The sequence below is a fragment of the Symphalangus syndactylus genome, chromosome 1 (assembly GCF_028878055.3).
Source record: "Symphalangus syndactylus isolate Jambi chromosome 1, NHGRI_mSymSyn1-v2.1_pri, whole genome shotgun sequence".
Taxonomy (NCBI): Eukaryota; Metazoa; Chordata; class Mammalia; order Primates; family Hylobatidae; genus Symphalangus; species Symphalangus syndactylus.
The window spans coordinates 112,998,450-113,017,808 of record NC_072423.2 but is presented as its reverse complement, the minus strand read 5'-3'; the positions used below and the strand labels follow the sequence as shown (position 1 = coordinate 113,017,808).

Here is a 19,359-nt window from a genome sequence, read left to right as displayed (position 1 = left end):
AGTCTGGGTGACAAAGGTGAAACTCCGTCTCCAAAAAAAAAAAGAAGCAACTATTAACAATTATGTCAGGATGTCAGGATAACAGACATAATAAACCAGGGCTGTCATATATCTATGACATGATATACAAAACAGGAATTTCCTTTAAATGTCAATAACTTACAATGAACCCTATTTCTATTTTCACATTCTGTTAAACAGGTTAAACAGGTTATATTTATGAAAGTATTTAAATTACGCTAGAAATTTAAAAGTTTTTGGTTTAAAGCCAGAAAAATAATTTACAAGTAGCCATAATCAAAATCAATTGTGGCAGAAATCACATGTAAACATTAAACTGCATTCATATCCACACTCAATTTTCAATGGCTTCAAACCCATTCTACCAATTTACTCCAGGCAACTATAGGTAACTGAGATTCTAGCTCTAAACTGAAGAAGAAAAACCACTTTCCCAAGTATAGCAAATTATTTAAGGATATTTAATATCCTAATTATCGATTATTAGAATCCTAAAACATCACAAGAATTAAGGAAATTTATGTCCAAACATTGTACTTTTTTCTTGCCTTTGGTTCCCTCAGATTCTGAAAGATTTGTTCACACTTGAATAAGAAGTCTGCCAGCAGGGTGAGTGGGTCCTTGGAGGGGTTTTCTACTCCCTTTTTACCCCTTCCTCCTCCTGGCAACCAGCTGGACTTGTGGCCCAATCTCCTACCCCAAGGCAGCAGAGCCACATTCAGCCAGGTAGGGATTTCGGTTTTAATCCCTGGTCCTCTCATTCAACACTCAACCTTAGGTACCTTTCTTTCCTACTCTGCCTCATTTCCTCTTAGTGTACAACAAGGGAGGAAAGGCCAAATCATCTGCCAGAACCCTCCTAGAAAAGAGAAATCTCAAGCCGGGCATGGTGGCTCATGCCTGTAATCCCACCACTTTCGGAGGCCGAGGAGGGCAAATTGCCTGAGCTCACGAGTTTGAGACCAGCCTGGGCACAGTGAAACCGCATTTCTACTAAAATACAAAAAAGTTAGCCAGGTGTGGTGGTGGGCGCCTGTAGTTCCACTTACTCGGGAGACTGAGGCAAGATAATTGCTTGAACCTGGGAGCAGAGGTTGCAGTGAGCCAAGATCGCACCACTGCACTCCAGCCTGGGTGACAGAGCGAGTCTCAAAAAAAAAAAAAAAAAGAAAAAAGAAAAAAAGAAAAGAAAAATCTCTGCTTCTTTGCATTACTAATATGTAATTAAAGGCTGTGACAACAATACTTGATGCAGCAATTTGCTTTCTACTCTGAAAACATGCAGTAAATATACAAGTCTATGTCTTTTGTACCCACTGGTCATAACCATGACCTACTCTTTTTTTTTTTTTTTGACATGGAGTTTCACTTTTGTCACCCAGGCTGGAGTGCAGTGGCACAATCTTGGCTCACTGCAACCTCTGCCTCCTGGGTTCAAGCGATTCTCCTGACTCAGGCTCCCAAGTAGCTGGGATTACAGGTGCCCGCCACCACTCCCAGCTATTTTTTTGTATTTTTAGTAGAGATGGGATTTCGCCATGTTGGGCAGGCTGGTTGACCTATTCTTTTTTTTTTTTTTTTTTTTTCTTGAGATAGGTAGGGTCTCAGCTCTGTTGCCTGGGATGGAGTGCAGTGTTGTGATCATAGTTCACTGCAGTCTCAACCTCCCGGGCTCAAGCGATCCTCCTGCCTTAACCTATGGAGTAGCTGGGACTGTGGGCATGTGCCACCATGTCAGGCTAATTTTTGTAGAGACAGGTCTCACTAGTTGCCCAGGCTGGTCTCGAACTCCTGGGCTCAAGCAATCTTTCTGCCTCAGCCTCCCAAAGTCTTGGGATTACCGGCATGAGTCACCACACCCAACCCATAATTGTGACCTGTTATATAGAAAGGGGTGTTAACAGTGTGTACAAACACATACCAAGTCATCAGAAGAGGGGTCAATCCATGCTCTGGCAGGTGATCAATTTTCTTTTTTTTTGAGACAGAATCTCGCTCTGTCACCCAGGCTGGAGTGCAGTGGCGCAATCTCGGCTCACTGCAACCTCTACCTCCCAGGTTCAATCAGTTCTCTGCCTCAGCCTCCCGAGTACCTGGGATTACAGGTGCCCGCCACCATGCCCAACTAATTTTTTTGTATTTTTAGTAGAGACGGGGTTTCACCATGTTGGCCAGGATGGTCTTGAACTCCTGACCTCATGATGCACCCGCCTTGGCCTCCCAAAGTGCTGAGATTATAGGCGTGAGCCACTGCGCCCGGCCGATCAATTTTCTTAAACCAAATCAAATAAGGTGTCCTTTAACTCAGCTACTCAGAATTCTGCATTAATCCATTTCAGTTGGTTGACTAGGTCAAACTGCAGTTTTTCTTTCACTAATTTGGATGAATCAAACATAAAAAAGACAACAACAATTTAATGCTATCTTGAGCTGTAATCACTTATTCATTCAACTATCCCTTAAGTACATATATTACGTGCCAGGTTCCATTTAGGTTCTAGGGATAAAGCAATAAAAAATCACCACCCAGCTGGGCATGGTGGCTCACGCCTGTAATCCCAGCACTTTGGGAGGCTGAGGCGGGCGGATCACCTGAGGTCAGGAGTTCAACACCAGCCTGGCCAACATGGTGAAACCCCGTCTCTACTAAAAATACAAAAACTAGCCTGGTGTGGTGGTGTGCATCTGTGGTCCCAGCTACTCAGAAGGCTGAGACAGGAGAATTGCTTGAACTCAGGAGGCGGGAGTTGCAGTGAGCCAAGATTGTCCCACTGTACTCCAACCTGGGCAACAGAGCAAGACTGCATCCCCCCACCAAAAAAAAAGAATCACCACCCATAGAGAGCTTACATTCTTGGCAAGCAACATCAACAACATAGTACCAGGAATGATGCGGGGTGAGGTAGGTATCCTGCTCTACTTATGCTGGCTAAACTACATCTGGAAATTGAATTCCATTCTAGGCATAGGTTAAGAGGGACGCTATATTAGTTATCAATTTATTGCCTTTCAGTTCCAAATCTACACTTTACTGCTCTGCTTTGCAATAATGAAGCTGGACTCTTCGAGTGTTTTTCTTATGCCAATAGCAAGCACTGGAGGAATACTATAGGAGGAAGAGGATTTCCTCCTGGTTCACTGTGTTTTCTTCTCTTCTTTCTCCCGTGGCCTCATGTGATGCGTGGGACACCCAGCGGTGCTCACCCACCAGTTTTAGTGATACCACATAAGTGGCTTCAGGTGAGTTCCAGTCACCCCAGCTAACTTCCCAGTGATTTTCAACAGCACCACCCAGAGCAGCTTCCTAGACAGTTTTGTTGGCACTCCAGCAAACAATACTCTTGCTTTTAACCCTCGGCTGGTGCCATCCTCAGGAACTTCAAACTGCAACAGACTACAGCTTTACCTTCTTCGAAAGGTCTGAATCTCAGCCTTGGGTAGGCTCTCTCTCCAATCTGTCTCTTTCTTTCATACTCTGCCTCAGGCACAGAGGGAATAGCTGCTCCTATAGCTGATGCACCTACATCTTTCAGAGTTCTCTTTACCCTTTAATGGTTAATCTATTACTAGTTAATAATTCTTTATGTTAACTTTCCCTTGTTCAAATTGCAATATTTCTGTTTCCAGACTGAACCCTGACCCATAACTGGTACAAAAACTAGGGTGATCTCAGAGGATGGACTTAAAAACATGGGATTTAGAAATTGGTTTGGTGGCATTCTTGGGTTTAAGTGCAGTGCTAAGCACCTTGCCAACGGGAAAGGGGATGCTAGTAATCCAGGACATGCAAGATCGTGGCAATAATATGCTGGCAAAAACCTTCAGAACATGTGTGGGAGTAGATCATATAGCTGGAGATGGCTCTAACAGTTCACTTCATTGGTTGACTGAAATTTTAGACTCGAGTAAATTATGTTTAAAAAAAAAAACAAAAACAAATTTCAGCTGTGGCACATGACTGGGCTTGGTGGAATTTCAAGATGCTGATGAATTTAAGGTCTGGCGCTTGAAAGAATCAGTGAAGCTTTTCCAAGTAGATGAGATATATTTGAATATGTAACCTTTAGTATCTATAGAATAGAGGTTGCTTTTTTTGTTTTTTTGGTCCCTTTCATAGCGGTAGCAGGGGTGAATTCTGAGGTGGCCCCAATCATCTGTAGGAATATTCACCTGACAGTTTCGTGTTTCTCCCCATAGCTGAGTTGGTCTTGTAGAAAATTTCTATAGAATTCAATTCCATTATTTAAAATAGTTTTTCTATGAACCAGCTGTGGTCTGTAACTTGACAGTGTTAATACCAAATAGTAAGACCTAATCATGCTTCACATACTCAACAAATATATAAGACTAGTTTTTCAAGTAGGTCAGTTTTGGAACACATTAATTGTAACTAGATTAGCTATTTTACAATTAAGACAACTTTATAAACTGCTTTAACTTGTAAAGGTTTTAAAATTACATTCTTTTGACTCTAAAGATTGTTATTTTACAGCATATTCTTAAATATTACTGTTGAGCCATATATATGACAATGGTGAACTTTAATGAATATCTGCACATCTGTAGTAAAATGCAATGCTACCTTCATTTTTTTGTTGGTATGCTAAAGAAACGTTTTAAAGTATCTCACTTTTTAAAAAATTGGTCAGATCGCAAGGTCAGGAGTTCGAGACCAGCCTGGCCAATATGGTGAAACTCCGTCTCTACTAAAAAATACAAAAATTGGTCGAGTGTGGCGGCACGCGCTTGTAGTCCCAACTACTTGGGAGGCTGAGGCAGAAAAATCACTTGAACTTTCGAGGCGGAGGTTGTAGTGAGCTGAGATCGCACCACTACACTCTAGCTTGAGTGACAGAGCAAGACTCCGTCTCGAAAAATAAATAAAATACAAAAAAAATTGGTTTGTGTAATTTATATGCTTACATATTTTTCCATGGTACTGTAGGTCATTTTAGTGATTAAATTTGACACTTTCGACAGAAAAACAGGTCAATTAGTTCCTTGGGATCAAAAAGGGTTTGACTGCAAAGGGGCAGGGGGAATTGTTAGAGTGATTTTACAATGGTTCTGCATCTTGAGTATGGTATGACTATGCATTTGTCAAATCTTAGGGTGAATTTTACTGAATGTAAATTCATGCTTCAATAAACAGGATTTTAAAAACTTACCAAAAAAACCACAAAACAACAACAAAAGGACTGGGTGCAGTTCACACCTGCAATCTCAGCAGGGGGGCCAAGGTAGGAGGCTTGAGCCCAGGAGTTCAAGACTAGAATGAGCAACATACAGAGACCCCATCTCCACAAAAAATAAAAAATTAACCAGGCACAGTGGCGCATTCCTGTAATCCCAGCTACTCAGGAGGCTGAGGTAGGAAGACTACTTGAGCCTAGCAGTTCGAAGTTACAGTGAGCTATGATCACGCCACTGCAGTCCAGCCTGAGTGACTGAGTGAGACCCTGTCTCTAAATAAATAAATAAAACTTTTTTTAAAAAAGAGTCCATTATGTTTAATGAGGTAGAGATGTCAAAGTTTCCCTAGCAAGATGTAGAAGAGGCAATTCAAAAACTTAGGGAGACAGAAATGCTGGAACGGATTTTTCACGTGTAACCTATGTTGCACAAAAAAGCCCGGAAGATAATCCTTTCACTCAGGCATTGAGAAATCCATTCGTGAGGCTGGGCATGGTGGCTCACCCCTATAATCCAAGCACTTTGGGAGGCCGAGCCAGGTGGATCACTTGAGGCCAGGAGTTCAAGACCAGCCTGGCCAACATGGTGAAACCCTGACTATACTAAAAATACAAAAATTAGCCAGGTGTGGTGGTGCACAACTGTAATCTCAGCTACTTGGGAGGCTGAGGCATGAGAATTACTTGAACCCAGGAGGCAGAGGTTGCAGTTAGCCAAGATTGTGCCACTGTACTCCAGCCTGGGTGACAGAGTGAGACTCTGTCTCAAAAACAACAACAACAACAACAACAACAAAACAGAAATGCATTAGTGAGGGGATCACCTTCATCCTTGAAAAGCTCTGTGGTTGCTCCCCTTTGCAGTGTGTCCCTGTTCCCCTAGACATGGGTTGGCAAACTTTATTTATAAAGGGCCACAGATAAACATTTTAGGTTTTACAGTCCCTAAGGTCTCTGTCACAACTCCCAGGTATGGCCATGGAAAATGCCACCACTAAGTGGGTTCCCTGATCTAAAGGGGTAACGGGATCCTAGAATAACAGAGGCCAAGTAGCAGCATGTAATCACCAAAGACAAGGTGGGAACATCTACTATAAAGACAGTAGAGTTGTATTGGTAATCAGAACACCTTGGCCCACCAGGATCTTTGGCAGTAATTGATCACAGTATTCCACAAGCAGCCTACCAAAAAAGATTCATCTGCACAACTGAAAAAAAACTCCAGCTCTGGTAGTAAAAACCTGACTAGAAAAGTTTTGACCTCTCATCTAATTTCCAGACCCAAGTCAATTAACAAGCCCAGGTCCCCTGAGGAATAACCTGTAGTGTTCCCACAAGTACAAGTACATACTGTAAATCCTCATCCAAGCTTCCCCAAAGGCCATTTACTAGAGTGACTATGGATTAGAGAAAAGGAAATACCCAGACCTTTCAGGGATTACTAATTCCTGGGGACTCAAAATGCTACTGTGGCCTATCAGTCAAAGTGAGTGCTGACGGTGGTCAGGTAATAGATGAAATGCCTAGCTCAAGTCCACCTCACAGTGGACCCCATAGTACAATGGACCTACTTTGTTGTTATCTCCTCAGTTCCTGAATAAATACTTGGAACAGACATACTTGGCTATTGGCAGAACTCCCATATTGGCTTTCTGACCCAACTGATGAGTCATTTTAATAGTAAGGGCTAAATGGAAGCCCCTAGAACTTCCCCTCCCAACTAAGATATTAAGCCAGAAGCAATACCACATCTCAAGAATTAAAGAGCTTAATGCCACCATCAAAAGACTTGAAAGAAACAGGGTAGTGATACCTATTATATCTTGATTTAACTTGCCAGTTTGTCCTGTGCAGAAGTCAGATGGATCTTAGTGACTATCATAAACTCGTGGACTATCATAAACTTAATCTAGTGATGATTCCAATTGCAGCTGATGCCCCAGATATAGCATCTTTACTGGAGCAAATCAACATGGGTCACGGCACTTGGTATACTGCTATTAACCTGAATAATGCCTTTTTCTTCATACAAATCTGCAAGAACCACCAGAAGCACATTGCTTTTACCTGCCTTTTACGTGCCTATGAGTCTAGCCTCAGGGCTACGCCATTCTCCTACCATAATGTAGCCCACAGAGATCTTGATAGCGTGACATTCCAAAAAAAATAAATAAATAAGCACGCACACACACACACACACACACACACACACACACACACACACACACTAGTCAACTATACTGACATTATGCTAATTGGGTCTGATAAATAGCAAGTAGCAAATACGTTAGATGCTTTAGTAAGACATATACAAACTAGTTGACGTGAGATAAACCCTACAAAAATTCAGAGACCCACTGCAGCAATGAAATGTCAGGATTCAATTGCTCAAAACATGTCAAAATTTCCCTTCCAAGGTGATTAAGTTGCTCTAATTAACATCACCAACAATGAAAAAGAGGGTACAATGTTTGGTAGGCTTCAACCCAGCTACAAAGTTACCTACAAGGCTGACAGTTTAGAGTGGGTTTCAGAGCAAGAGAAGATTCTATAGCAAGTTCAAGTTGTGGTTCAAGCTGCTCTGCCATTTAGGCCTTATGATCCGGCAGATCCAATGATACTTGAAGTGTCCTTGGCAAATAGGGATGCTGAATGGAGTCTTTAGCAAGCAAGAATAAGAGAATCACTGCCCAGACTTCTAGAATTTTGAGAAAATCTATGCCCTCTTTTGCAGAAAGTTATTCACCTTTCAAAAAATAGTTTCAGGCTTGCTATTGGGTCTTGGCAGAGACCAAATGCCTAACCATGGGACATAATGCAACCACGTGTCCTGAGCTTCTCATCAGGAACTAGATGTTATCCAACCTATGCAGTCTAGCTTGGCATGTGCAGCACGATCTATCATCAAGTGAAAAATACGTAAAAAAAAAAAAAATTTCAAGCAGGTCCAGAAATATGAGTAAGTTACACAGTAGGTAGCTCAGACTTCAGCATTGAGTCCTGTGGCATTGCTTCCTCTCCCTCAATCCAAGTCAATGGCCTCCTGAGAGCTCCATATGACCAGCTGACTGGGGAAAGAAAAAACTCAAGTCTGGTTTACACACAGCTCTGCACAACATGCCAGTATCACCCAAAAGTGGACAGCTGCAGCACTACAGCCCCATTTAAAGAGATAGGACTGAAGGGCAGTGATGAAGAAAAATCTTCCCTTCAGAGGGCAGAACTTTGAGGGGTATATTTGGTTTTCCCTTTTGCCTGAGGTAAGACATGATCAGAAGCAGAGATTTATACTCATTTATGAATAATTATTAAAGATTTTGTTGGCTAGTTAGGAACTTGGAAGGAAATGGTGACAAGGAAATCTTGGGGAAAGATATGCAGATGAAACTCTCAGAACAGGCACAGACTGTGAAGATATTTGTGTCCCATGTGAATAATCATTTGCATTCACTGTAGAGGAGGCTCTTAATAAGCAAGTTGACAAAATGATGTACTTCATGAATATCAATGTTAGACACTTTCCATAGCTACCAGAGTGCTTGCTCAATAAAACCCATGGAAAAAATGATCATGAAGGCTGTGTATGGGCTCAACAACATGATCTTCCCCTAAACAGGGCTGACCTGACTAAAGCTACTGCTAAATGTCTAATCTGTTAATGGCACAGACTAGCTCTGAGCCCTGAATATGCACCATTTCCCAAAAACTAACTAACCACCTGGTGGCAAGTTGATTACGCTGGACTTCTATTATGGGGAATAAGGGCAGGGTGAGGGAAGAGATTTGTCCTCACTAGAATAGACATGTATTCTGGATACAGATTTGCCTTCTCTGCCTATAATGTTTTTGTCAGTTCCACCATCCATGAACTTATATAGAAGTGCCCAATCTACCACCATGACATTCCACACAGCGTTGTGGCTGCTTCTTTTTTTGAGACGAGGTCTCCCTCTGTCGCCCAGTCTGGAGTGCAGTGGTGTGATCTTGGCTCACTGCAACCTCTGCCTCCTGGGTTCAAGCGATTCTCCCGCCTCAGCCTCCCAAGTAGCTGGGACTACAGGCATGTGCCACCATGCCCGGCTAATTTTTTTAAAATTTTTAGTAGAGATGGGGTTTCACCATGTTAGCCAGGCTGGTCTTGAACTCCTAACCTCAGGCAATCTGCCCGCCTCGGCCTCCCAAAGTGCTGGGATTACAGGTGTGAGCCACCACGCCTGGCCAAAAAAAATATATATTTTTAAAATAGAGACAAGGTCTCACTATGTTACCCAGGCTGGTCTCAAACTCCTTGGCTCAAGTGATCCTCCTGCGTTGGCCTCCCAAAGTGCTGGGGTCACAGGCATATGCCACCGTGTCAAGCCCACACAGCATTGCTCCTGACCAAGAAAGTCATTTCATAGTAAAGAAATGCAGAAATGGGTTCATGTCCATGGACTTAACTGGTGTTGTCACACCCTATCACACAGAATGGTTGGCCTAATTAAAATAGGGAATTGATTACTGAAGACTAAGTTACAGTTTCAGGGAGACAGCATCCCGAAAGGATGGGGTAATGATTTCAATCAGAGACCCCCTACATGGTGCTGTCTCCTCCCACAATCAGAATATACAGGTCTGGGAATCAAAGGATAGAAGTGTGTGCGGCTCCACTCACTATTATATCTAGCAATCACTGAATATTTGCTTTCACTCCTAACAACTGAGTTCTGCTGGCTTGGAAATGTTAGTCTCTAAGCAGGAAATATATCTACTAGCATACACAACAATGGTTCAATTGCATCAGAAGATGAGACTGCCACTTGGCTACTTGGGACTCCTTACACCACTGAACCGACAGGCTGAACCTACTGGTTGGGAAAGATTGAGCCGAATTGTCAAGGGGAAACTGGGTTGCTGCTACACAGTGAAAGCAAGGAGGACTATGTCTGAAACCCAAGGGATTATCTAAGGCACCTCTTAATACTTCCATGCCAAAAATAAAGATTAATGGAAAACTACAGCAACCAAAAAAGGACTGGACTAATGAGGGAATAAAAATTTGAGTCATTTCACCAGGTAAAGAACCTCAACCAGCTGAGGCTCGTGCTGAGGGCAAGGGAAACATGAAACAGGTAACTGAAGAAAGAAGCCTAGATATCAACTATGGCCTCATTACTAATCACAGAAATGAGAATGATGAACTTTCTCTTTGTTATATTTGGTATTTATTTGTATATTCTAACCATTTTCTTCCTTCCTTCTTCCCATTATTATTAAGTTGGAATTAGTTCAGTTTAGTTTTGTTTCTTTGAGACCGAGTCTCACTCTGTTGCCCAGGCTGGAGTGCAGTAGTGCGATCTTGGCTCACTGAAACCTCCGCCTCCCAGGTTCAAGTGATTCTCTTGCCTCAGCCTCCTGAGTAGTTGGGATTACAGGGGTGTGCACCACACCCAGCTAATTTTTTTTTTTTTTTTTTTTGAGACCAAATCTCACTCTGTCATCAGGCTGGAGTGCAGTGGCAAGATCTCAGCTCACTGCAACCTCCGCCTCCCGAGTTCAAGCAATTCTCCTGCCTCAGCTTCCCAAGTAGCTGGGACTATAGGCGTGTGCCACCACACCTGGCTAATTTTTGTATTTTTAGCAGAGACGGGGTTTCACCATGTTGGCCAGGATGGTCTTGATCTCTTGACCTCATGATCCACCCAACTCGGCCTCCCAAAGTGCTGAAATTACAGGCATGAGCCACCGCACCCGGCTTGAAATTAGATTTATAATACAACTTTTGGTAACAAACTAGTCAGTGAAACTTTGTTTTCTTCCACATGAAAATCTTTAACGCTTATGCTGATGCATATCTGAATGCTTATCTCAAAGTGTGCAGTAAAAAAAAAAAGGCAGTTTAAGAAAATTTGAGCATTTCAAAGAAAGCACTTTTAAAAATGTATATACATGAAGGTGGCCGGGCATGGTGACTCACACACCTGTAATCCCAGCACTTTTGGCGGCCAAGCGGGTGGATCACCTGAGGTCAGGAGTTCGAGACTAGCCTGGAGAACCCTTGTCTCTACTAAAAGTATAAAAATCAGCCACGCGTGGTGGCACACACCTGTGGTCCCAGCTACTTGGGAGGCTGAGAGGCAGGAGAATCGCTTGAACATGGGAGGCAGCGGTTGCAGTGAGCCAAGATGGTGCCATTGCACTCCAGCCTGGGCAAAAGAGTGATTTTCAAGAAAAAAAAAAAAATGTGGCTGGGCGCGGTGGCTCACGTCTGTAATCCCAGCACTTTGGGAGGCCGAGGTGGGCAGATCACGAGGTCAGGAGATCGAGACCATCCTGGCTAACACAGTGAAACCCCGTCTCTACTAAAAATACAAAAAGAAAGTAGCTGGGCATGGTGGCAAGAGCCTGCAGTCCCAGCTACTCGGGAGGCTGAGGCAGGAGAATGGCGTGAACCCGGGAGGTGAAGCTTGCAGTGAGCCAAGATCGTGCCACTGCATTCCAGCCTGGGCGACAAAGTAAGACTCCATCTCAAAAAAAAAAAAAAAAAAACAATGAGAACTCATGGACACAGGAAGGGGAACATCACGCTCCGGGGACTGTTGTGGGGTGGGGGGAGGGGGGAGGGACAGCATTAGGAGATATATCTAATGCTAAATGACGAGTTAATGGGTGCAGGAAATCAACATGGCACATGGATACATATGTAACAAACCTGCACATTGTGCACATGTACCCTAAAACCCTAAAGTATAATAAAAAAAAAAATTAAAAAAAAAATGTATATACATGAAGAACATTTTGCTATATCATGAAATAAATGTAGCGCTGTAAGATAAAGGAAGATGAATATAAATGGAGTTTTGGCCATTTTTTATTTTTTTGAGATGGAGTCTTGCTCTGTTGCCCAGGCTGGAGTGCAGTGCTGTGATCTTGGTTCAATGAAACCTCTGCCTCCTGGGTTCAAGCAATTCTCCTGCCTCAGCCTCCCAAGTAACTGGGATTACAGGCATGCACCACCATGCCCAGCTAACTTTTTGTATTTTTAGTAGAGACAGGGTTTCATCATGTTGGCCAGGCTGGTCTTGAATTTGGGATATCAAGTGATCCGCCTGCCTCGCCTCCCAAAGTGCTGGGATTACAGGCGTGAGCCACCACGCCCGGGCAGAGTTATGGCCATTTTGCCCCTCCACATGCTGCAGCCATCTTTAACCTGTTTAACTTAATGATTATAGTTTTGTTTTTCTTTTTTCATCCTATTCAGTATATTTCAGGATATTCAGCAGATGCTTGTGATTCTGGAGGTTCAAATCACTGGTAAAAGTTTATTCTGTTTCCTCAGTTTTTCAGGAGCTTTTCTCCATAAAATGATCTGCTGCCTAAAGTACCCTCTGTCTTCCTCATCAACAGGCGCTAAATTCAAAAAGTACCTTACTGAAACTTTTTTGTTCATAACTTTCATTGTTGGAGTTAGGTCATATCCTGCTAACAATAGTCCTATTGATCATTTGTAACCCCATATGTTGTATTTTTATTCTTACTTATAAGAGGTAAATTTTTGTAACAGTCACATCCTTTAAATGATACTTCATTATATTCAAATTCTATATGTAGACAATCTTTTTTTTTTTTTTTTTTTTTTGAGACGGAGTCTCACTCTGTCGCCCAGGCTGGAGTGCAGTGGCGCAATCTTGGCTCACTGCAAGCTCAGCCTCCCGGGTTCACGCCATTCTCCTGCCTCAGCCTCTCAGAGTAGCTGGGACTACAGGCGCCCGCCACCATGCCCAGCTAATTTTTTTGTATTTTTTAGTAGAGACGGGGTTTCATCGTGGTCTCGATCTCCTGACCTCGTGATCCGCCCGCCTCAGCCTCCCAAAGTGCTGGGATTACAAACGTGAGCCACCGCGCCCGGCCTCAAATTCTGTATGTAGACAATCTTCAATGCCCACTTCCATCAGGATAGCTGGCAAGTTGGTGAACAGTAAGATCACATTCTTTTTACCAAGTCTGTCAGTCTTCTTACTACTAACACTTCAATACATCAAGAGGACATTAGCACCAATATAAGATTCTCATGACTTTTCAACATGTATAAATCCAAAATCACAACTTCTGAGTCAGTTCTCCAGGTAAGGCTAGTTCTTCCACTAGGTTTACAAACTCTTGAATATTATTCTTATCACAGAAAAGTTCAATTTGACTTACAAATTCAATTCTAATGTTGTGGTGCTCTAGCCTCTTTCTAGACTCTTTCACCTTTCCTGAAACAGATTCTCCATCATAGAGGAGATAGTGTTTTTCTACTTTGCCATTTTCAGTTTTCACTTCTGCCATTTTCTTTGTTTCCTGATCATTAAGGACAATGTCAATCTCACAAATCGGACCAAAAAAGCCTCCAAAAAACCTCACTGTCAGTGATACTGCCACATCCCCCAATACTTCACTCCTCTTCCCTCAGAACTCCAAGCCCCCGGCTCCCATCACATGACCTTGGCCCTCTGCCGCTGGAACTTCTATTTGAGGACTGATAAACAGCCAGCAGGCCAGGCACAGTGGCTCACACCTATAATCCCAGGACATTGGGAGGCTGAGGCCAGAGGATTGCTTGAGCTCAGGAGTTTGAGACTAGCCTGGGCAACACAGCAAAATCCCAACTCTATTAAAAACAAACAAACAAACAAAAATATAGCCAGCAATGGATACAATGACTATGGGGCTGAGCATGTCCTCATTCCTCATTTTAGAACAACGGTGAGAGTTTCACCCTCTGACATAGCTGTATCTTGTTAGGTAGAAACATAAGAGTTTCACTGTTATATGGGAGCTCAAATGTGTGTAAAGTGCATATGGAAGCTAAGTAGCCAAAATAATAGGCTATGCAAGTAATCAATATATTGCCTCTCAATTCCAAATCTACCTTTCATTGCCCTGCTTGTAATAATGTAAACATTTCTTCCTAGACAGCTGGCATGATGACACTAAGTTTAGCAGAAGGCATGGAAGGAAAGGGTTTCTCTTCCTGGTTCTAGTGTGCTTTTACATCTTCTTACTTCCATGGTGCTCTGCTGGTGTGCGGAACACCCCATGGTGCTCATCCCAACAAGCTTTAGTGGGCACTCTCACGGACATCTTCCCAGGCAAGTTCCACCAGTGCCTCAAACAGGCTTGCTGGTGATGCCGTAGCACCCCCAAGTACAGCTTCCTGTTTAACTACCTTTGAGGTAGGAGATCAGCAGGCCTTAATTTCCTGTCGTACCCTGCTGATTGGAACAAGATCTGGCTGAAACCAGCAGATGCTGACAAAAGTAACCTCTAGTTGCCCTCATGGTTTATTAGCATAAAGACACTCCTACCAGTGCCATGGCAGTTTACAAATGCCATGGCAACAGCCTAGAAGTTACCTTATTGGATTCCAGAAACTTCCAGCCCCTTTTCCAGAAAGTTCTAAATAACCTGCCTCTTAATTAGCATATAATTAATAACAGATATAAACAGCTAGCTAGCAGCCCACAGATACCGATTCTGGGCACACTGCCTATGGGTTAGCCCTGCTCAGCAAGAAGCAGCACTGGTTAAATAAAAGTTTCTTTCTCTCACTACTGGCTCACCCTTAAATTCTTTCCTGGCAAAGCCAAGAACCCTCCTGTGTTAAGCCCCAGTGTGGGGGCTTGTTTGCCCCACATCACCCTGACCTGCAACAACTCAGCAAATATCTTTACTACCAAATGGAGACTTCCTCCAAGATATGCAATCAGCTTTGGGGGTGGGGGGAGGATACTTTTCCAAATTTGTTATTTCTTTGTGTACTCTGCCCCAGCCCTAAGGGTAGTGACTATTCCCTGTATCTGTCATTCCTGTATTCTTTAGAGTTCTCATTACCCCTGTAGTAAATTCTCTGTTCAATGTATGGTGTAGCTTCTGTCTCCTGAATAGACTCTGATCCAAATATTGCTCATTAAAAACAGCATAAATCTACATAATAGGAAAGAGTAGAAGAAAAAATGAAAGATGTTTAACCCAAAGAAAATAAATCAGAAGGCACATGTTAATCTCTAAATGTCTAAAAAGCTATCACCTACCGCAGAACATACTGTATCTCTGTTGCTCAGCACTAATAGCAGCAGCAGAAACAGCAGAACGCCTGTTCGCTTTACACAGAAAAACTGAAGACCAGAAATATTAATTTGTTAAATAGAAAGCAAAATCCTTCAATGAAGACCTCTAAGGAGTCTAATGTTAAGTTTACAGTTGACATAGTTTTGCATCTTCTCATTTCATTTTAAATTGCTGAAAACCCACTGGAGGGCCAGGCTTGCCAGTTTTTTGCAGTGAGAGTCCTAATTTTTTCACAAGAAACAAAACAAAAAAAACTCTTCTTTCAGTCTCTTGGAGCTCACTTTTGAAGTTTCACCTCCAGTTTTGTCCTCTAGAAACAGAGCATTTCTGCTTCACAATGGACCGATATGCTCCAGTTACATCCAATTAAAATACTGTTACACAACCAATTAAGTAGGAAAAGCGGCTGATGGTCAAACAGAATGATTTATTAACAAAAGTATATAATGGGTTGAACTGTAAGGACTTTCTATGTGAACATTAATCATCATTCTAATATCATCTTATATTTAAATATTAACCCCTTCAACAAGGTCGCAAAGCACTGAAAATAATTTCTGTCACTTCAGGCAAACAACTATTTTTATAGAGCTCTCCTTTTACACAGCAAGAATCTTAGCCTCAAAGAGGGCAAACAACTTGCCTAAGAAATCAAAGCTAGTAGGTGCTCTATCCACAGCTTCCTCAAAATTTAAACAAATTCATGACAGATAACACATTTCCAGAAAGATGTGTACCAATAACCTGGCAAGAATTATTGCAATAGTATCTGGTCTTGTTTTTAAGTTTCTTTTCCCATGTGAGGCCGGAAGCAAATAGATATTGAAGATTATTCATTCAATAGCTACAGAGGATCTACTATCCACCAGACAGTGTTCTAGGTGCTGGGCCACAGCAGTGACCAAAACAAAAGCCCTGTCCCTCTCATAAAATTTGTTTCTATAATATCTTCTTCTGCTGGGGAAAGGCAGATAAGTAAACCATACAAATTATTAGAAAGTGACATGACAAATGCCACGAAGAAAATTCAAGTAGAACAGTGGGATGAAAAAATAGAAGGGGTGCAATTTTTAAAAAGATAGTCGAGAAGTACTCATTGAGAAAGTGAAGAGTCAATCATGAATATATCAGAGGGAAGAACATTCCAGGCAGAGAAAACTGCTAGTGCTCAGAGCTCAAGGCAGATGCCCACCTGGCTTGTTCAAGGAACAGTAGCAAGAACACCACAAAGCAAAGTAAGTAAAGGGGTAACTAAGAAAAGATCTGGTCAGAAAGATGACAAGGACATCATAGGGCCTTGTGGTATTTCATAAGGACTTTGGCTTTTACTTTGAGATGGGAAACCACTGGAGGGTTCTGTGCAAAAGAACAGCACGATCAATGTACAGGACCACTGTAGATGTTTTTAAGAATATGCTGCAGGGAGCAAGCAAATGAAAGCAGAGAGACTAATTTGGGAAGTTATTACAGTAGTCAAGGTTAATGATGGTGGTCCAATCAGGGAGAGAGCAGTGGAGGTGGAGAGATGTGGTCAGGTTCCAAATATCTTTTTCTGACAAACTGGGTGTGGGGTGTGAGAGGAGCAGAAGAGGATAGGGAAACCAAATGTTTAGCCTGAACAACTAGGACAGAATTTCCATTTAATGAGATGGGGAGGCAGGTGGTTTTTTCCTTCTTTTTCTTCTTTGTTTTGATTTTGGAGTGGGGCAATCATGCATTCAGTTTAGAACATTTCAAATTTGAGATGTCAATTCTACATCCAAATGGAGATTTCAAGCTCGAATTTCAAATTTCCTTAGTTCTCACTCAACCCCCTCATGGAATTTAACCAATATTGTATCTGTTCTTACAAAATGTTCCCTATAACTGCTTAGCATTTAAGCAATGTTTACATATTTGTGTATTTCTCTCTGCAACTGGACAAACCAGAACAAACTCACAAGATACCTAACATATAAAGCACCCCTTTAATTCTGAAGAGATGTGATATAAACGATGGTTAATTTGAATTTTTTTTCCCTTTAAATAGGAGCTGCATTTGTTTATTTCTACCATTTTAATGATTTTTAAGTGTACAGTTCAGTGGTATTAAGTATATTCACATTGTTGTGCAATCATCACCACCATCCATCTCCAGAACTTTTTCATCTTGCAAATCAGAAACTTTGTACCCATTAAGCAACAACACCTCCATTCCCCGCCTCTCCCAGCCCCTGGGAACCACCATTCTACTTTGTTTCTGTAAATTTGACTACTTAAGGTCATTCATATAAATGGAGTATATTTGTATTTGTTTCTGTAAATTTGACTACTTTAGGTACCGCATATAAATTTGTATTTTTGTGACTGGCTTTTTTCACTTAGCACAGTGTCTTCAAGGTTTATTCATGTTGCACCATATCAGAATTTCCTTCCTTTTTAAGGCTAAATAACGTTCCATTATATGAATGTACCACATTTTTGTATATTCATTCCATGTGTTGATGGGACATTTGGGTTGCTTCCATCTTTTGGCCACTATGAACAATGCTGCTACAAACATGAGTGTACAAATATCTGTTCAAGTCCCTGATTTCAATTCCTTTGGGCATATATCCAGAAGTTGGGTTGCTGGATCTTACAATAATTCTGTTTTTAATTTTTTGAGGAGCCATACTATTTTCCATAGCGCTTACATTTTACGTTCCTACCAGCAGTACACAAGGCTTCTAATTTTTCCACATCCTTGTAAACACTTGTTAATTTCTGTTCTTGTTTTCATGCTAGCCATCCTAATGAGTATGAAGTGATATTTCATTGTGGTTTTGATTTGCATTTCTCTAATGATTAATGATGCTGAGCATCTTTTCATGTATTTCTTGGCAATTTTTGTATCTTTTATGAAGAAATGTTTCTTCAAGTCCTTTGCCCATATTTTTAATTTTTGTTATTGAGCTCTAGGAGTTATTTACATATTCTGGATATTAACTCCTGAGAAGATATAAGATTTGCAAATATTTTGCCTCCATGGGTTGCCTTTTCACTCTACAGAGATAGACAAAAATTTTCAATTTTCATATAGCCTAATTTATCTGTTTTTTCTTTTATTGTCTGTGTTTTTGGTGTATATCCAAGAAAACACTGCCAAATCCAATGTCATGAAGATTTCCCCCTATGTTTTCTTCTAAGAAATGTACAGCCTCGGTGCTTTGTTTAGGTCTTTGATCCATTTTAAGTTAATTTTTGAATATGATATAAGATAAGGGCCCAACTTTAAAAAAAAAGAGAGAGGGAGAGACAGGATTTCTCTCTGTCTCCCAGGATGAAGTGCAGTAGTGTACTTTACCATAGCTCACTGTAGCCTTGAACTCCTCAGCTCAAAGGATCCTCCTGCCTCAGCTTCCTGAGTAGCTGGGACTACAGGCCCACACTACTTTTTTTTTTTTTTTTTTTTTTTTTGAGACGGAGTCTTGCTCTGTTGCCCAGGCTGAAGTGCAGTGGCGCAATCTCAGCTCACTGTAAGCTCTGCCTCCTGGGTTCACGCCATTCTCCTGCCTCAGCCTCTCGAGTAGCTGGGACTACAGGTGCCCGCCACCACGCCCAGCTAATTTTTTGTATTTTTTAGTAGAGACAGGGTTTCTCCATGTTAGCCAGGATGGTCTCGATCTCCTGACCTCGTGATCTGCCCTCCTGGGACTCTCAAAGTATTGGGATTACAGGCGTGAGCCACTGCACCCGCCCAATTTTTTTTTCTTTTAAGAGATGAGGTCTTCCTATGGTGCCTAGGCTGGTCTTGAACTCCTTGCCTCAAGCAATCCTATCACTTGGCCTCCCAAAGTGCTGGGATTATTGGCATAAACCACTGTTCCCAGCAGGATCCAACTTTTTTATGTGGATATCCAGTTTTCCCCACATCATTTATTGAAAACACTATCCTTTCCCATTGAATGGTCCTGGTACCGTTGTCTAAAATCATCTTACCATGTATAAAAGAGTTTATTTCTGGGCTTTCCATTCCGTTCCTTGATCTATATGTCTCTCTTTAAGTCAATACCACACAGTTTTGATTATTATA

At 41.8% G+C, this 19,359-nt stretch overlaps 1 protein-coding gene and 1 pseudogene across 47 annotated transcripts in view; both read right to left on the bottom strand.

Moving 5' to 3' along the window:
* MAP4 (microtubule associated protein 4) overlaps window positions 1-19,359 on the bottom strand; it is a 245,094-nt gene that overhangs the window by 100,550 nt on the left and 125,185 nt on the right. The gene's annotated exons all lie outside the window — the stretch shown is intronic.
* On the bottom strand, window positions 12,395-14,318 carry LOC129491277 (vacuolar protein sorting-associated protein 26A-like; annotated as a pseudogene).